Source organism: Delphinapterus leucas, chromosome 12 (genome assembly GCF_059928025.1).
Source record: "Delphinapterus leucas isolate spDelLeu-1000000601 "Yukka" chromosome 12, BTC_Dleu_Yukka2, whole genome shotgun sequence".
In the NCBI taxonomy this organism is placed as follows: domain Eukaryota; kingdom Metazoa; phylum Chordata; class Mammalia; order Artiodactyla; family Monodontidae; genus Delphinapterus; species Delphinapterus leucas.
Genome location: NC_143140.1, coordinates 26,313,908 through 26,331,627, shown reverse-complemented (window position 1 = coordinate 26,331,627; position 17,720 = coordinate 26,313,908). Strand labels below are relative to the sequence as shown.

The 17,720-nt window shown below is 45.4% G+C and overlaps 1 protein-coding gene and 1 non-coding gene across 6 annotated transcripts in view; one reads left to right on the top strand and one right to left on the bottom strand.

Annotated features, from left to right (window-relative positions):
- Positions 1 to 17,720, top strand: part of LOC111163420 (uncharacterized) — a 423,524-nt gene that overhangs the window by 337,409 nt on the left and 68,395 nt on the right. For 4 of the 5 annotated variants that reach the window (XR_016395145.1, XR_016395144.1, XR_016395142.1 and 1 more), the window contains one exon: positions 7,328 to 7,465. The gene's annotated coding sequence lies outside the window, so the exon portion shown is untranslated. The remainder of the gene's footprint in view (positions 1 to 7,327; positions 7,466 to 17,720) is intronic. The other variant, XR_016395143.1, reaches the window with a different exon arrangement.
- On the bottom strand, positions 9,824 to 9,930 carry LOC115802061 (U6 spliceosomal RNA). Its single transcript, XR_004022441.1, has one exon. It is a non-coding gene; the product is annotated as a U6 spliceosomal RNA (small nuclear RNA).

The following is a 17,720-nucleotide window of genomic DNA, read 5'->3' as shown; positions in this document are numbered from 1 at the left end:
CATTGGACCAGTTTCATTAATGTGCACTAAGGTCTGCAGACAGCAGTGCTAGGGTGTCCAGGTGCAGTATGTCACCTGTGTTGTATGGGAAGTTTCTGGACTGGAAATTCCACCCTCCGGAGTCTTCCCTTCCGTGGCCATCCTCTGCAGCCATGCACTTGTAGTTCAGCAGCACACAACGTGTTACTCGTACATCGAAGGGGAAGGTAGGATGTGGGGAGGATGAGTTTCAAAGGTGCTAATATTTAATGAAGCCAAATAATAGAAATTTTGATGCATTAAACACATGGGGACAAATACAGGTTTTCTGGTATTATCATTTCCCAGAACAGCACACTTTGTTTTTACAGACATTGACACTGAGTTTAACTAAAAATATATATTCTATATATTCTTTTGTTCAGTGATACATACTTCTTTTGGGTAGCTCTGTCTGCATTTTGGTGTGTTTTCCCACTTTTTATTTTACTTCTATGATCAATGCTTCTAGCTATATTTTTAAATTCCATAATTAGGGGTCTTTTTGTTCTCAGTGGGTACAAGCTAGCAGTGCTAGCTCTACAAATTATAAAAGGATGCTCCCTCTAGGTGAATAAAGTGCAAAATGATGTCCTTTCTGGTGATAAAATTACATAAAGGACTCTCTCCTCCAGGCCAAGGTGTAAGGCTTGGCAGCATGTAGGCTGGATTTCAGCCCCTACTTGAGCTGCTTGTCCCCTCAGCAGGTACCTTTGTGCAGTGTACCAACTGTGCAACCAGACAAAGTGACCTGTGGTGTTTTTATTGTCTTCATCTTCAGGCTCCTCATAGTTTATTTCACTCAAAAATGTTTACTAGACAAGGCACTATGTTAGCAGCTCTGAGGGATGGGAAGATGGGGGGCTTTCAGGTGCTTCCCTGGAGCAGTTTACAGTCTAGTACTGAAAGTAAGACAAGTACAGACACTAACAACCATATTAATTCTCTTTCTTTGTGTATGTATATATTTATATATATATATATTTATATGCAATGCTTCATCCTACAGAATGTATGTGAAGCTGCTCACAAGTGCCTCCACAATAAGATGATGTTACATTTAAATTAGGACATTATTAAATTTAAAAAATCCTGATCACATATAAGAAGGAGGAATAACATGAATGGCAACCCTGGAGGCCAACCTAGAGCTTCGAGTTCTGAGTTTCCTGGCATCCAAAGTGAAGAGTGAAACCTGTCCAAGTACATAATTCTCAATATCAAAGACTAAGTCCACCCTGAATTGATCAGGATAGGCCAGGTCATGCTGGCTCCAAATCTCAGAGGCATCCATCACAACAGATACTTATTTCTCATCCCATGACTAGACTGCAGGTAAAGAAGGTCTCCAGGACAAGGCACCATTGTGACTGCAGGGTCCAGGCCACCTTCATCTCGTCGATTACCACTTCAACCCAAGGCCTCTGTGTTGGCTGTAGGAGGGAGGACGAGAGTGAGTAGAGAACATGTCACTTCTGCTCACAGCTCATTGGCCAGGATGAGTCATATGACCGTGCCAGACTATAAGGGGCCAAGAAATGCAATACTTGGTCAGGTTAGCACCTCTGCCACACACACGGGCCGTGCAACCTTCTCATAAAGCGGAATTCTCTGAGAGCTCTTTCACATGGGACTTTCTTCAAGGCAGAACCTCAGAGGAATAAATATTGTGTTGTGGGGATTCGGAGAGAGAGATGAGGCTCTGTTCATTTACTCAGGGTGATCAGTGGAGACTGCATTGGAGGAGGCTGGAAATAAAGTAGGTTTCAAAGGTTGAAGGCAACTTTGGAAGATGGGAAGGAGATCAGGTAGGAAGGAGGTCATTGCCCAGAGAGGAAACGCTGGAAATTTCTCATTCTCTGCTGGGAACATCCAACGGTCTAGTTTACCTGGTGTTTGAGGAGGCGTGGGGGGATCACATGGCATGGGTGGTGGCCGCAGTGCAGAGAGCGGAGGCATTTGTGTTTATTTCAGTAACAGTTTGGTGGCAGGAAGCCCAAACTGCTGCTACCCTTTTAACGTCTTGTATTCTGTGGAGCTGCTGAGTGCTCTCCAAAAATCTTTAATCACGTTTTGAGGGATTAAAAAACACAGAAATCACACAATTTTTTCCCTCCTCCCTTCAGACACATACCTTAGCAGCAAGAGATATATCCTTAAATATTTCCTCAGGAAAAATTAATGAAGTGCATTAAAACGGACCTTCTTTCAAGCTGTTCCCAACGAACTCATTTCATAGCCTTTATCATGGCTTCCTTGCCATTGGGGAAATTTATCTAAGTTATTAAAAAAAAATTCCCTACAATTCTCAGCTGAAAAATTGGCTTCTGTTTTTTCTACAGAGCTAACTCACCTGATTTGTCAGAACAGCTTGAAAATGAAGTGCTAACTGGTGGATTTTATTGAAAGGAAACCAAGTGGAACAACATATGTATTTTCTTAGGAAACTCGCAGTCATGTGGTGTTCCTCGGGGTGAATTCTTTGTTATGAATTACAACCTGCTTACTGATGAGTTGTTAATAAAAAGTGGGCCTGCCGGGCCATTATTTTTTTCCACACAGTACACACAGTTTAGTTTTCTTTCTTTCTCTCTCTCTTTTTTTTAAAGTTTTCATTAATGCACTGAGTGTGAATAAATGTTTCTAATTTGTAATTGTTTGCCCTTCATCTGGACAATAATTTATTGCCAAATCTCACACTTGTCCATTATTAGCAGCCCTCCCCACAGGAGCACGCTTGAATTTTTCTCATCCCCCATCCTTTCTTGCCCCCCCCCCTGCCCGCAACCCACCGCCCTTTTTAAATTGAGGGAATGTGGGACCAGAAAGTTGCAGGATGGCAGGGGTCTTGTGCGTGGAGGTCAATCCAAATCTGGGCTCACGGAAAGCTAGAGGTAACCCAAGCGCTCGTGGGTCTGTCCACGTTGCATTGTAAGGCCCACCAGCTGGAGCTGTTTGGAGCTGAGAAAACAAGCTGAGGGGAAACTGTTGAGGCAAACTCGAAACAGATGGTAACCTGAGGTGGCAGGACAACTTTATTTAGCGTGGCAGTTCGACTTTATTTATTTATTTTACACGCGCATCTGGTCGCGCTGGGGCGCCTGTATGCATACTCGTTATTAGACTGTTAATAGTGGATCTGATTTGCCAGGGAATATGAGCAATTAAGTTCACTATGTATTCAAGTCGATTCTTATTTTAGGGGGCCTTTGTGAGGCATGTTAGTGGTTAGGGTTTTATGTGGAAAGGGCATAGGAGCTGCCCGTTTGAAGCTCTAGTGGTGTGGAAAATGCGTATCTACAAATTAAGGATCTGAAAGGGGCCCCGCCACCGGAGAACAGGCCAAGTTGTCCCTAAATGGCCAGCAGGATGCTACTGCATTGCTGTGGATGCATTCTTGATTTTAGAAATATTGGGGGTTGCTCCTTTGTGGACAGGTGGACGGCGGGTCCGTCGCTGTTCTCATTGGTGGCGTGAGTACAGGGCTAGGGATGGGTTTGGGATGCGTGATTCATTGGCCCGTGTGTCCTTTCTCCATCAATAGCTCCATCAACACTTAAAATTAGAAAAATCATTTTGTGATGGGAGAGAACGCGAGATGGAAACTTTCTTTGGTAAGAACAGAATAAAAAACTCAGACTGTTTTTTCTTTTAGTTCCTATTGGGTGTAATTTTCACCCTTCTGAATTTGATCTGGGTCTTAAATTTCTAAAAAAACTGCAATCACTGTGGTGGTTTCCATTGAGTTGCCAGGGCTCGGTCTTTGGGACGGGTGGGTTCTTGCCTGATTTATAGCTAATTTTGCGGAATTGGGAAGCTTAGCTACTTTGAGTTGTCACCTGGAAATCTGACGAGTCTTATCATTACCCAGCAGATTCAGTTTTTCCAACCACTGGGGGCTCATTCCCGATGTGTGCAGAGCTCTATCTGCTCTAAATGTACTGGTCACCCTGACACTTGAATTAAATCCACAAGGAACTTGGTACAGAGGACATTGCATACGTGAGCAAGGCTGCCAGTTATATAGTCGCTGCTCACCTAAGAGCTCCAGAACTTGTCAGTAATGAAAATGTCACTGAACTAAGATTATCGAAGTGTGTCCTAGTAAGAAGAGAGTGTGTGTGTGTGTGTGTGTGTGTGTGTGTGAACTAGACTCTTTAGGTATGTTATGATGATGTGAAAAGGATAAACACCCTCTGTCTCTCAGCAAATAAGGACACTGCCCTTTTATGAATGAGAGCAGGCACTGCTTTGATCTGAACTTAAGGGGTGCGGGCTGCCGTTGCAAAGCTGGATGCTGCCGGGGAGTAGTAAGGATGACATGCAGGCATGTCACTCCTCTGGGAGTCTGTTTGCCTCTTCTGGTGCCCAGAAGATGGTGCTGTCATCACTAAGCAGGTCCTGCCCCATGGCAGTATCACAGATGAGTGCCAGTTGGCTACTTGTTCAGCTGTAGATGTGGAATGAGAGAGCAGAGACGAGAGACAAAGGAGCTGGGAACTTTCAACCCAGGACATTGATGTCAAAGTGTCATAGAATGTTTTACATCCAGGACAGTAGACATCTACAAAAATTCCATCCATTTTCACTGAGTCAGCATCTGTTTAATCAGACCCACCATAGACTCACTTTCTTTTTCTCTAGACATTAGAGTTCTGAATAAACAAGGACTGTGTCATGACTGTTTATGACCAGAATGTCATGTTCATTGCAGGAATCATACTCGATGGTTGGTGGGCTGACAAATCTCTCGCATCTCCAAACATTGAAAAGGAAAGAGTTTAGGCTTTGGGGTCAAACTGACTGGCTGTGTGATGATGAACAGATGAATTAATGTCTCTGAGCATCATAGAGAAACTCATCTAAAAATACTCCTGCCCCAGTTCTTGTGAGGATTAAACAAGATAATGAATGGAAAACACATAAAGATAATAAGAACTTAAGCAAACAGGCAAAATAATCAGTTTCTCCCTCCCTTGTTCTTCTGTGGAAAATACTTGTTAAGGATTTAAGATTAGATCATATTTTATTCTGCTAACGTGTAGCCACATGTGGAGTCTTCATGACTCTTTGAGCCAGATTTAGTCACAACTGGTCAAGGAAGGAGGTTTTCCTCAGCCACCAAAGCATGATGAAGCCTGTTGGAACAGGAATCCATGTACTCTGAAGTCAACATGTCCTGATAATGAGGTTAAATGAATCCAGCCTTTTTTTTTGCGGTACACAAGGCTCTCACTGTTGTGGCCTCTCCCGTTGCAGAGCACAGGCTCTGGACGCGCAGGCTCAGCGGCCATGGCTCATGGGCCCAGCCGCTCCACGGCATGTGGGATCCTCCCGGACCGGGGCACGAACCCATGTCCCCTGCATCGGCAGGCGGACTCTCAACCACTGCGCCAGCAGGGAAGCCCCAGCCTTTTTTAAAATCACAATTCACATGAAAAAATTGAGCAGTAAAATATATATTGCACACACAGAGATGACTGTTAAAACCTCACATCCCCTTTAAAGACAGAACAACATTACAGATGATAAAGGTCAAGCAAAGAAAGAATCGAAGTAGTGAGAAGCCTTTTGATCAGAGGTTCAAATCCAATGGAGGACCACTTCAATTACCTTTTCTTCTGAGCAAACGGGTGGACTGGTGTCACCTGTGATGCTTCCAACTAAACTTCTGCCTCCTTCAGTCCCTTCCCTGGAGGATAACTTAAAGAGTCTCTGCTTTCTCACTGAAGGCAACCTGCACTGGAAAAGTTCTCTGCAGACATAATTATATACATTAACAAAATCCATGCGTATGTGTTTGTGTGTGTGTGTGTTAAACCACACTTAATTCTTCCCTTTGGCCCTGATTTTTAGGACTCAAGCCCAGAAACGATAGGAGCCTAGCACCTTACTGTATGATTTCTTTCATCTTGTTTATTTTTTAAAGCTTGTGAAAAAAAATTCCTGATCCCTTGAGTTCAAAGCACTCATATGTCCCCCATCTCCTAAAGGACTTTCTCCAGCCAGGCCTCTTCTTGATTCATTGGGTCAAATCCTCCTACACAGCCTGCTTGTTTGGCAGTGTGGATCAGCTGGTATCTGGCCCCCTCCTATCACTAGGGACTCTTCAAACCCCATAGTTCTCATCCCATCGGTGACATTCCCTCTCTGGGCAGGATTTTCTCTGTGTGCGCGTGCGTGTGTGAAAATCCAAGTTTTTACTATCTCTCTCATCGTCTCCGGGGGAGTTCAGGCTTCCTGTTCTGTGTTTTTCACAAGTCTGGATATTTTCAGCTCCCACTATACAACTTTACACATTCCTTCGTCTGGATATCAGCTGTGGATCTGGGAACATAATGACGCATCTGAGTACATTTCTTAGATGAATAAAACTGGTGAAACTCCCAGCGTTTCCATCATGTCTTCACCAAAGGAAACTGCTGCTGTCCTAGGTGTCTCCAGCTTTCCCTCCTTGGTTCTGAGGGGTTGAAGGATGGGATGTGGTGAGGCGATGCATGTAGAATCTCTCAGTAGGGTTGGAAATATTTTCTCTTCATTGAGGGACTACATATTCAGCTCAGTCCTTGGAGTTGGTAAACTGTTGAGAAAAGTTCAGCCGACTCCTAAACTTCGCCCCGGGCCAGCTTTTCTCAAGGTCTGCCCTGCCTGTCATGGTAAATGGGCATGGTTGTCAGTGCAAACGGTACCCTGGGAACAGTTGGCGTATCCTCTCTGTCATGAAGGTGGGCTGTGATGCAGCCAAACAGCCATCCTGCCAGCAGTGGCCAGGGTCAGTCTGGCGGGTCCACGCTGTGTTTAGCGGATCCACAAACACATTGTGAGGAAGAAGAGTGATGGAGAAGGCTCAACACCGCCCCCTAGGGCTTGGTGCAAGTTGGAAGTCAGAACAAACCCCGAGGATATAACTGGACGCATTATTTCCAGAGGTCTTTTCAGACCATGATTTTGCTTCCCTGCCACCCTTCCCCCCAAGAGATTATAAAGACATATGATTTTCTACACACCATGTTTCTTCTCTTGTCTCTATTACAAGTATGACTCCCACTGGGCTTGTTTTACCCTGTTCTTAAAAAATGTTAATACCTAGCAAAATGTTATTTTCAGGGAATATTATAGAGCAAAATCTAGACGGAATTAATAAACTCTCTGGTATTGGCTGACTTGTGTCTGTTCAAAATCATATGTTGAAATACGCCTAGTACCTCATAATATGACTGTATTTGGACATAGGTCTTTAAAGGAGTAATTAAGGTTAAATGAGGTTGGTGGGATGGGCTCTAATCCAATATGACTGGTGTCTTTACAGGAAGATGAGGTTCAGATACAGACATGCACAGAGGGAAGACCTTGTGAAGACACAGGGAAAGGCCATCTACCAGCCAGGGTGAGAGGCCTGGGAAGAAACTATATCTGCTGACACCTTGGGACTTCCAGCCTCCAGACGGTGAGAAGTAAATTCCTGTTGTTTAAGCCACCCAGTCTCGGGTACTTTGTTATAACAGCTCTAGCAAACTAATACACTCGCCTTGAGAAAAAAAAAATTTGTTCAAAGGGTGAAAATTTACTGAAAACAAGTATATTGGCTTGGAAAACTCTTGAGTGTTTTTCTTGAAGTTTGTTTCCTCCTGAAGCTGCATTTTACAGGTAAAGTATAAACGTGCTAAAATTTCTTGAAAGATTTTTCTTATAAGAAGATCAGCTACGTTCCCCACCAACTTTCTAGCCTATGAATGCACTTAGCAGATTATTTATTTCTTCACTGATAGTAGAAAAATAAGCCTAGATAGAGTGCAGGCAAATGATCAGACACTACAAAGGAATGAATTCAAATCAGTTCATTTTTCAGATATTTCAGGGGTTTAAAAACTGGCTTAGCTTGAAATAAAATCTCCCCCATGAAACATATCTAGAGGAATCATGTTCGCACTCAGACAACCTTTGTGTGGATCGTCAGTGGGAGTTTTATTCTTGTTTGTCCCCTGCTGTGTCCGACCATTCAGCACAGTCTATGTCATAGTGAGATTGCTTCCCTAGTCTGTGAGTTTCCATGTGGGAAACATCCCAAGACTACTTGTTTTCATTTTTTCCTTCTCTGGGAGAGACTGACAGAGCTAGGAGTTTGTAGAACCTATGCCCCCCCGCTTTAAGTTTACTTAGAAAAAGGAATTGACATTGGTTCCAAAGTGTGCTTTGCAAAATGCCCAGGGAACACACACTTCTGCTTGCCTCACACACGGCCAGAGCTCAGGAGGCTTCTCCCACCCCCTGAGTCTCAGCTAGGCAGCAGGGAGACCCTCCATCCCACTGGCAGACCTGTGGTTCCCATTGTCACCCAGAGGATGCAAGAGCAGAGTAGGGACGCATTGCCAAGGCGGCTAAAGGCTCGCGTAGCTGGCTGACGGGCAGGAAGGGCCTTCTCCCTTCCGGTTTGGTTTTATCACATCAGCCTCCTGCCCTCCTGTGGTCCATTAGCTGAGGAAGGGGCGTTGCAATAATGCAGGGGGTGAAGGAAGGGAGTGAGGATAGTTACTATGGAAAGAGGCAAAACCAGATAAGAAAAGAGGACTCTTGGGGTGGAAGAGAAAAAGGACCCTGAATTAGAATTATTTTATGAGAAGTTTTAACCAGTTCCCAGAGGGGAATTCAATTCTGAGACAAGGGTTCTTATGAAAGGGATTTTCCTTGACCCTTGAAACACATGGGTTTGAACTGTAGGGTCCACTTACACGTGGATTTTTTTCAATAGTAAATACCACAGCCCTACACGATCCCCAGTTGCTTGATTCCCTGGATGTGGAAACCCCAGATACGGAGGAACCATGGAAATGGAGGATTCCCAGATATGGAGGAATCGCATATATGGAGGGCTGACTATGATTTTCTGATTTTCTGATACTCTGATTTTCAGCTGTGCAGAGGGCCCGCACACCAGCCCCGCACTGTGCAGGCTCAACTGTATTAGGAAGCATTCCCAGGGAAAGCCTGTAGGGGGATGGGAAAGCATAAATTCATGATTAGGGAGAGAGGGCAGGCAATGCTGTAGTATTGGGCCAAGTCCCAAGGAGGGAAACCCTATTCCTTCTATATTTCTGTGTAACAAATTGCCCCAAACAACAATAAACTTTTATCACCTCTCAGAGTTTAAGTGGGTCAGGATTTCAGGAGTGGCTTGGCTGGGCAGTGCCGGCTGGTGTGTCCTTGTGGTTGTAGCCACAGTATCAGTCAAGATCTCGGCAGGTTTACCTGGGGCGGGAGGATCATTTGCAAAGCAGCTCACTCACCAGGCTGGAGAGCTGGTGCTGGCTGTTGGTGGGAGGCCTCAGTTCCTCTCCACATGGGCCTCTCCCAGGACTGCTTGAGTGTCCTCCTGCTGTGGGAGTCCCCAGGTTAGTGTAGCCCAAGAGAGAAAGCCAGGCAGAAGCTATCCATTTCATGACCTAGCCTGGGACCACGACGAGCATCGTTTCCCCCATCTTCTGTTCTGCAGAAGCACTCAGGCTGGCCTTTATTTTATTTTTTATTTTTATTTTTTTTGTGGTACGCGGGCCTCTCACTGTTGTGGCCTCTCCCGCTGCGGAGCACAGGCTCCAGACGCGCAGGCTCAGCGGCCATGGCTCACGGGCCCAGCCGCTCCACGGCATGTGGGATCTTCCCGGACCGGGTCACGAACCCGTGTCCTCTGCATCGGCAGGCGGACTCTCAACCACTGCGCCACCAGGGAAGCCCTGGGCTGGCCTTTATTTAAGGGGAAGGGAATTAGGCTCCACCTTTTTTTTTTTTTTTTGCGGTACGCGGGTCTCTCAAAAATATGGAATGCTTCACGAATTTGCGTGTCATCCTTGCGCAGGGGCCATGCTAATCTTCTCTGTATCGTTACAATTTTAGTATATGTGTTGCCGAAGCGAGCACTAGGCTCCACCTTTTGAAGGGAGGAGGGTCAAAGAATTTGTGGACATTTAAAAACTTTGGCTGTGTCCTGCAGGGAAGCCCTGGAGATAACAGTCTGGTCTCCATCAGGGGCCGGGGAGCTGGAATACTTGTTCTCTCCTACCTGCCCATCTTTGGATCCGGGCTGCCTGAAGTGGGAAGGGCTTCAATTCCCAGGCTCCCAAGGGCGGAGTCTGAGAACAGCCCTTGGAGGAGCGAGGCAGGTGCTGGCTGTGGAGGGTGAACCAGCCCCTTGCCCCGCCCCCATGGCAAGCAGGGCAGAGGGACCTGAGGGATGAGATGCGGCACGCTGACGAGGTCTTCCTTCCCTTTCTTGTGCGATTTTGTCTCTGAGCGGAATTCACTGTTGTCTCAGAGAGCCTGGGAGCAGATGTCGGAAAACTACATAATGAAATCAAATAGCAAAATAGAACCAGGCAGATGCTTGCCCAAAGAGCAGGGGAAGGAGATGGCTGGACACCAAGGGTTATTAATAGCACTCTGTACTTTGATGGTGTCTTTCATCTGAGTTTCCAAGAGCTGCACGGCCATTTAAGTAATCCAGGGAGTTATTTTCTTGGCTAGAACCCTGAAATCCAACAGGTCTTTTGAAAGTTTGGTGCTTTGAATGTTTTACTCTTTCTGGATTGTTCTCGAGGGAGAAATGATTTTGATTTATAAATCGTATGGAGGTTTTTAAAAGTCAGTTATTTCTTAAAACAATAGATAGTTGCACTGCCTTTGGCAACATTCTGTGGAATTCACAGGGCCTTCTTCTTCCTTGTCTGTCTCAAAGCTGTCTTCATGAAATTATTTAATTAAGTGATAGAACATTTCTGTTCAGCAGGGAAAACATGTCTAAAGATCCTGTCCGAAATTCGAGTAACCATGGTTCCAGGCTTCTAACCATCTGTTACTCCTTCTTCGTGAGATGCCAAATGACGGGTTGCAGAGGTCTGTTCTGCTCTTCCTCTACCACATACACCTAGAGAGGGAACAGGGCTGCAGCGGTAAGGTGGCCCTGGCATCAAGAACGGGCCATCTCTAAGCTGATATTTGGCTGGTGACTAAGAACGGAGTCTGTGAGCCACTTTGCCTTGGCGGTTCTTCACCAGAGAAGCGAAGCACAGGAGAGAGATCCCACCTGGACGTGGAACCAGAAGCAGGTCTCCCACGCGAGCCGATGCCTGCCTTGATTAGAGTCAGCCGGCACCGGGCACACTGCGGCTGCGCGGACCTCCTGTGAGCGCCGGCCTGCCTGTGTGCACGCGTGAGGTGCGACCGGGAAGAGGCTGCGGCTGCATCTCATTAACTTGTCACATCTCTTCCCCCAAAGTGGACGAGCATGTGTTTTGCCTACTGACTGGTCACTGATGGTTTCATCACCAATGGTTTCAGTCCTAGACTGAAAAGGGCTGCCGCATAGCAAAGCCCAGACCAGGAAGAGAAAGAGTCCGCTGCCAGGACTGGAACCACAGCAAAGGATATGTCCCAGAAGGGGCCAGGATTCACCTGCCTTCTGCTGCCTGCAGCGCCCGCTGTGTTCCTCCAGCGCTCAGCATGAGAAGCGTCGCTGGGCCTCTCAGGCCTACAGGGTGAACTAATAAGGGATGTGTTTGCAGCTGTCAGGAGGCTGGTTGCTGCTGCTCTACAGATACTCTGGACAGGACATGTTTTCTTTTTCTTTTTTTAAATCGGGAAGCAGGAAGTTTTCCTTTCCTGGCCCTTCCCAAGCCTTTGTAGTTACCAATTATATCCACTAGGTGGCAGCACAGAGCGCAGGCCACAGCTCGCTCTACTCTCCAGCCGGGGTCTGCGTCTTAGCAGGACAGAGAAGTCCAGGATGGCCTCCCACCCGCTTAGCAAGGGTTCATTCTGTCTCTCCCTTTCCTTTGAGAAACGACCATTCAGAGGCTTGTGCCTTTGAAGACTGTTTCAGCAGTGGGTCCAACTTCCTCCCAAATGGCCTACTTCTTTGCATAAGAAGTGAGAGAATATTTTCTGCCCCAGCTTTATTTTGGGATAAGGCAGGCATTTATAATTCCATTTGTAATCATGCCACATTACCTTTTATACGATCTGAAAGTGTGTGGAAATGAATGATTCTCTCTGGAGGAAGGGATTCTGTTCATCCGTTGATCATTTCTTTCTTTTGGAGGGTTTGTCCCCCACCCTTGGTTGAGTCTGGGTCCCCTGGGCTCCAGGACATTTTGCCAAACATGAGGGGGGTGAAAGGGGAGTGGAAGACAAGGTCCTGGCCCTCGAGGGGTTGAATGGTTCCTGAGAGCCCTGAGGAACCCAAATAAATACAAGTCCACTTCGTTTGTATTCTGTGAGCTTTGCTCTAGTTTTCTGTCGCATTGCCTTGACACTTAGTTCCAGGGCGCTTCTGGAGGGGCAGTCTGTACAATTTAACGTCAGTTAGTCAGCTCTTCTGGGCAAATTAAAAAACCCAAATGTTGTTGAGTCACTAATTTATTCCTCACCGCTGTGATTCAGAGCTCCTGTCTCATTTCTCCAAGTCTCCCCCATTCCCAAGCCCCATACCCCACCCCTCCCCTGGCTGCAGAGCAGACAGCACTTCCTGTCTCATCTGTGTTCACTGCCCCCATTTCTTTTTTTAAAATTTTTATTGGAGTATAGTTGATTTACAATGTTGTGTTAGTTTCTGCTGTACAGCAAAGTGACTTAGTTATACATATACACATATCCACTCTTTTTTAGATTCTTTTCCCATATAGGCCATTGCAGAGTACTGAGTAGAGTTCCCTGTGCTATACAGTAGGTCCTTACTAGTTATCTATTCTATATATAGTAGTGTGTATATGTCAATCCCAATCTCCCCATTTATCCCTCCCTTTCCCCCTTACCCGCTGGTAACCATAAATTTGTTTTCTACATCTGTAACTCTATTTCTGTTCTGTGGATAAGTTCATTTGTACCCTTTTTTAAGATTCCACATATGAGTGATACCGTGTGGTATTTGTCTTTCTCTGTCTGACTTACTTCACTCAGTATGACAATCTCTAGTTGCATCCATGTTGCTGCAAATGGCATTATTTCATTCTTTTTTATGGCTGAGTAAATTCCATTGTACATATGTACTGCATCTTCTTTAGCCATTCCTCTGTTGATGGACATGCTCCCATTTCAACACGCCTTCACTGTTACTGAACACTAAGGCCATCTCCCCCTAACCGTCCAGAGTGAAACAAAAGAAAGGCCAGTTCTGAAGGGGGCAAAGGCAAGGAGCCGAGTCCAAGAAAGGCTGCCTGGGAGCCCATGTCTGGGCTGTTAGCATCCTTTCAATCTTCTTCCTATAAGAGTACCTTGGATTTCTTACGGGGGGATATTATATGTCCCCTCCCCACTGCCGCAGACTGGGGAGACATGACCCTGCCCTCACCGCCAGGGGCAAGCCTGATTGGCCTCATTCAATTTGCATATTTTATCCTCCAGGCCAGTTATGGACGCCTTGATTGGGGGGCCCACGTGACCTGTCAGTGTGTTGACCTCTCAGTATGTGGAGCTCAAGGCGTTCACTGGGTCTGCTGAGAACTAGATGTGAACCGAAGAGCTCTTGGCATCCGTCCTGCACTCATGAGAGAAAAGCTGTCACAGAGCAAGCCAGGATGGAGAAAGGAGGGCAGAGAAACAGAAGAAACCACATCCTGAGGACGTCACTTGAGCCCCTGGATTAAGCTTTGCCACCAACAAGCCCTACCCTTGAAAATTTTGTGAGCCAATAAATAAATACTTTTTTTCCAAAAAAATCCAGGGTGAGTGAAGGTTTCTGATACCTATCATCTAAACATTTCTGGTTGATGTGCTCTGGGAAGGGTAAGATTATCTCTGTAGAACATGATGAGAAATGGACCAATGAGGGGCAGTCAAGCCAATCTTGTCCCGCCAGAGTCAGCTGCTATTCCATCTCCATAGCCCAGGTCCTGGCCACCTTCTTAGCCCACTGCTCTCAGAGACAGAGTCCTCCGGTGGCTGGGAGGAACCAACCTAGGGTTCAGGTGGAGAGTTTAGACTTCTAGCAGCTGGTGATGCCCAAAGATCTTCATGGGCTGTTGGAGAAAGTAGCCAAGGAAGAATGGCAGTTCAGTGGTGGAAGGTTCACAACTCGGCAATGGGAAAAGTTGTGCTACTGGGGAGTCACGGGTATAGGTTAGGAGAATGAAGTGTAAGGGAAGAAGAGAAAAACGAGGTGAGGAATGAAGTAGGATAAGTACACTCTGGGTCTCACAGTTCAGAATTTATGTTTGAACTGAGCCTAAAATGTTAAAAACGTCCAAAACACATGCAGAAAGATAGCAGGGAGTAGAGAGAAGTGCTAGGTATGTCCTATCAGGCAGATTCTGGTTGCTTTTGCTGCTGCGTGCAGACTTTGCAAGGGAGATCTTCTGTGACGATGAATCTCTTTGCTGTCTGGTGGTCTTTCGTGGTAGCACTTGAGGAATGATATAAAAGTCTCCACTACATTTATAATAGGCTGAGACTTGAACCACATGTTTTAGCAACCATATGAACCCTGCGGAATCAATTGCTGGGTGAAGTTGAGCATGTATTTAAAACATGTGAGGGGATGTTTTGTGTCTCACTAGACTAATTTTACTACATAGAGGCTTCATCTCTCTCTTACCTCTGGGGTTTTAGAAAAAAGTCTACCTTCTGTACGTCTGATGAAACTATGCGTTTGCTGTAACCCTGTGGTTAGTCGTTAGGGCTGTTTGCCAATATTTGGGGCTTCCGGGCACATGGGAGAATTAAACTTTCCCTCTTCCTTTGAACTTAGGCAAAGCCATGTGACCTATTTTGGCTAATGAAACGTGAGTGGAAGTTATGTGGCGGAAGCATTAAAATCCAGAACACAATTTGTATGCTTTTTTTTTTTTAGCCTCTGGCATGGTGACAATCAACGGTTGGAATGGTGGCCGCCCCATCCATCTGAGTGACTCTGATCAGCCCAGAGATGCCACCACTCCATCTAACCCCAGGCGACTTGTAGCCTAAGCAAGAAACAACCCTTTGTTGTTTTAAGGCATTGAGATTGCTGGCTTGTCTGTTACTGCAACAGAACCGAATTCATCCTGATGTATATAAAACTAAAAGTATTCTAGCAATTGTACTTGAAATTGGGATGAATCAGATTTGCCACTTAACCTTTGGTAGCTCACCATCTTGAGAAACGATGTGAAGAAAAATTATAGAAGGCAGTGCTTAAAATATTAATTAAAAACTTTAGGGCTTCCCTGGTGGCGCAGTGGTTGAGAGTCCGCCTGCCGATTCAGGGGACGTGGGTTCGTGCCCCGGTCCAGGAGGATCCCACATGCTGCGGAGCAGCTGGGCCTGTGAGCCATGGCCGATGAGCCTGCGCGTCCGGACCCTGTGCTCCACAACGGGAGAGGCCACAGCAGTGAGAGAGAGGCCCGCGTACCGCAAAAAAAAAAAAAAAAAAAAAAAACTTAAAAAAACTTTAAAGTACTTTATAATTTACTTTTAATTTCTTTAACTGTGATATAACTATTTCTTGTTAGCTCTATTCATAATGTACATATATAGATATATTCATGGTTTTTATGCAGTTATAATTATATTGGATATACTTTGGTGTATTTAACTGTCTTATTTAAGATTACTGACAAAATAAGTTTACATTAGTCTTCACTGTTATGAGGGATATGCAAGATTAAACTAATTTTGATTCTGTTAGATTCCTTTGGCAGAGGAATCAGAAAAACTGAACTCAAACTAGCTTAAGTTACAAGAAAGTTTAATATCTCACAGATATGGGATTTTTCACATATAATGGAAGCTGAGGCTTTGGGATGCTTGACTTAGTAGCTCAGTGCTGTCATCCTGTCAAGGACCCACGTTTTTTCCGTTTCTCTGGGAAGCTCACACCTCGGTGTTGAATTCTCCTCTGGTGTATCTAAGATGGCGGCACCCGTGCCAGGGTCCACATCCAGCACAGCACCCAGAGTTAGAAGATGAGCTGTTTCTTCCCGTGCCTTTTTCTTAGGAGGGAGATACCTTTCCCCCAACACTCCTAAGGAAACTTTTCCTCTCATCTTAGTAGGCAGAATCAAGTCCTGTGGCCATTCACAAACCCACACTGGCCTGGAGGTAGAATTATTATGGTCAATGGGGATCACAGTGTCCCCATGGACTAACCATAATTAGATAACCAATCTTTTTTTTTTTTTTTGCAGTACGTGGGCCTTTCACCGCTGTGGCCTCTCCCATTGCGGAGCACAGGCTCAGCGGCCATGGCTCACGGGCCCCCTGCTCCGCGGCATGTGGGATCCTCCCGGACCGGGGCACGAACCCGCGTCCCCTGCATTGACAGGCGGACTCCCAACCACTGCGCCACCAGGGAAGCCCCCCAATCTTTTATTGTTGGCTGTTTAGGCCATTTCTTGTTTTCAGTTGCTGGAAACAATTGGGTATATGTCTTTTCTACTCTCTCACTCTTTTCAAGTTTTCCTAAAGATGGAATGATTGAGTCAAAGGGAATAAATATTTTTACCGTTCTTCCTATGTATTACTAAAATATTCTTCAGTTTGATAAAGGTTGTACCAAAGTACAGTGCCATCAGCCTTGGGAATAATATTCTGTTTTATTTCTAACACATGCTATAGAGTAGTAACTTATTGGCTTGAGTTACAATTCCTTAATTACCAGTGAGGCTGAACATTTTTCCAGAGTTTGTTTACTCTTTTTGGAATGAGTTCCCTCAGAAGGTAGCCTCTCTGGCACAAGGGTCAGAAATATTGAAGTCTCAATCCCCCAAGTAAACGGCATCTGGCTCTATCTCTGACCCAGCAACACTGGAACTAGGGACTGACTCAACATAAAGTAAACGCAAATTGCCCAGAGACTCACACGATCCAGATGGAACCCATGGGGGACCCTTAGCAGGGAAATGTCACCCAGGCTTTAGGCCAAATAAAAGGAATTGCAGCTCTTGGAACAGAATCCTTGGAGAGCTCTTAAACACAGATTATTTTTATGACCACGTGAAATTATTGAGTTAGAAGCATCAAAAATTTTAAAATGATACCCACATTTAAACACTTCGAAGAATGACCTTATTCTTAATAGAATATCTCTGAAGGAAATAAAAAGGGATATAGAGCCATGTCTTGACCTGGGTTTCGCACAAGTTTTGATTTAATAGACTCCGCTGCCTTCACTGAAGCAAAATAGTTTGGGCTGGTAGTTTTGTGTTGGATGACACAGCTGTCTTCTTCACCAGTTTCCTGTCTCAGCATCTTGATTAAACACTACTGTCGGGTTCAAAGATGTTCCCGTTATTGTTTCTCTAGAGTGCTACAGGTGGCTCTGAGGGGGTCTATGGACTTGACAATGGCGGTAGAATGTTGTGGGCGTGCGCATTCCACCCTGGCTCCCGGCCTGCGTCGCCAGCAGACTTTCAGGAAACCAATCAAAGGGCCCACAGTCATTCCACCTGTAGTTTTCATTCATTTTCATTTTTCCTACAGCTCCCCTTCACCTTCTCCTACCCTCTAGTTTGCTTCCTTTCTATTATTTTTCACTCAATTTCCCTGAAAACCCAGTGTTTTGGCTTGGGCTGCTCTCCGTAGGGTTTCCTCTCTCTGCTGTTTTGAACACTTTATGTGGCTCCTTTTCCTTCATACGGGATGGTCAGGGAACAGGATTTTGGGGTTAAGATGTTACACTGAATGTCTAAAGTTTAAAAAAATGTGTTAAAACATATTCAAGGATATTGGACATTATTTAT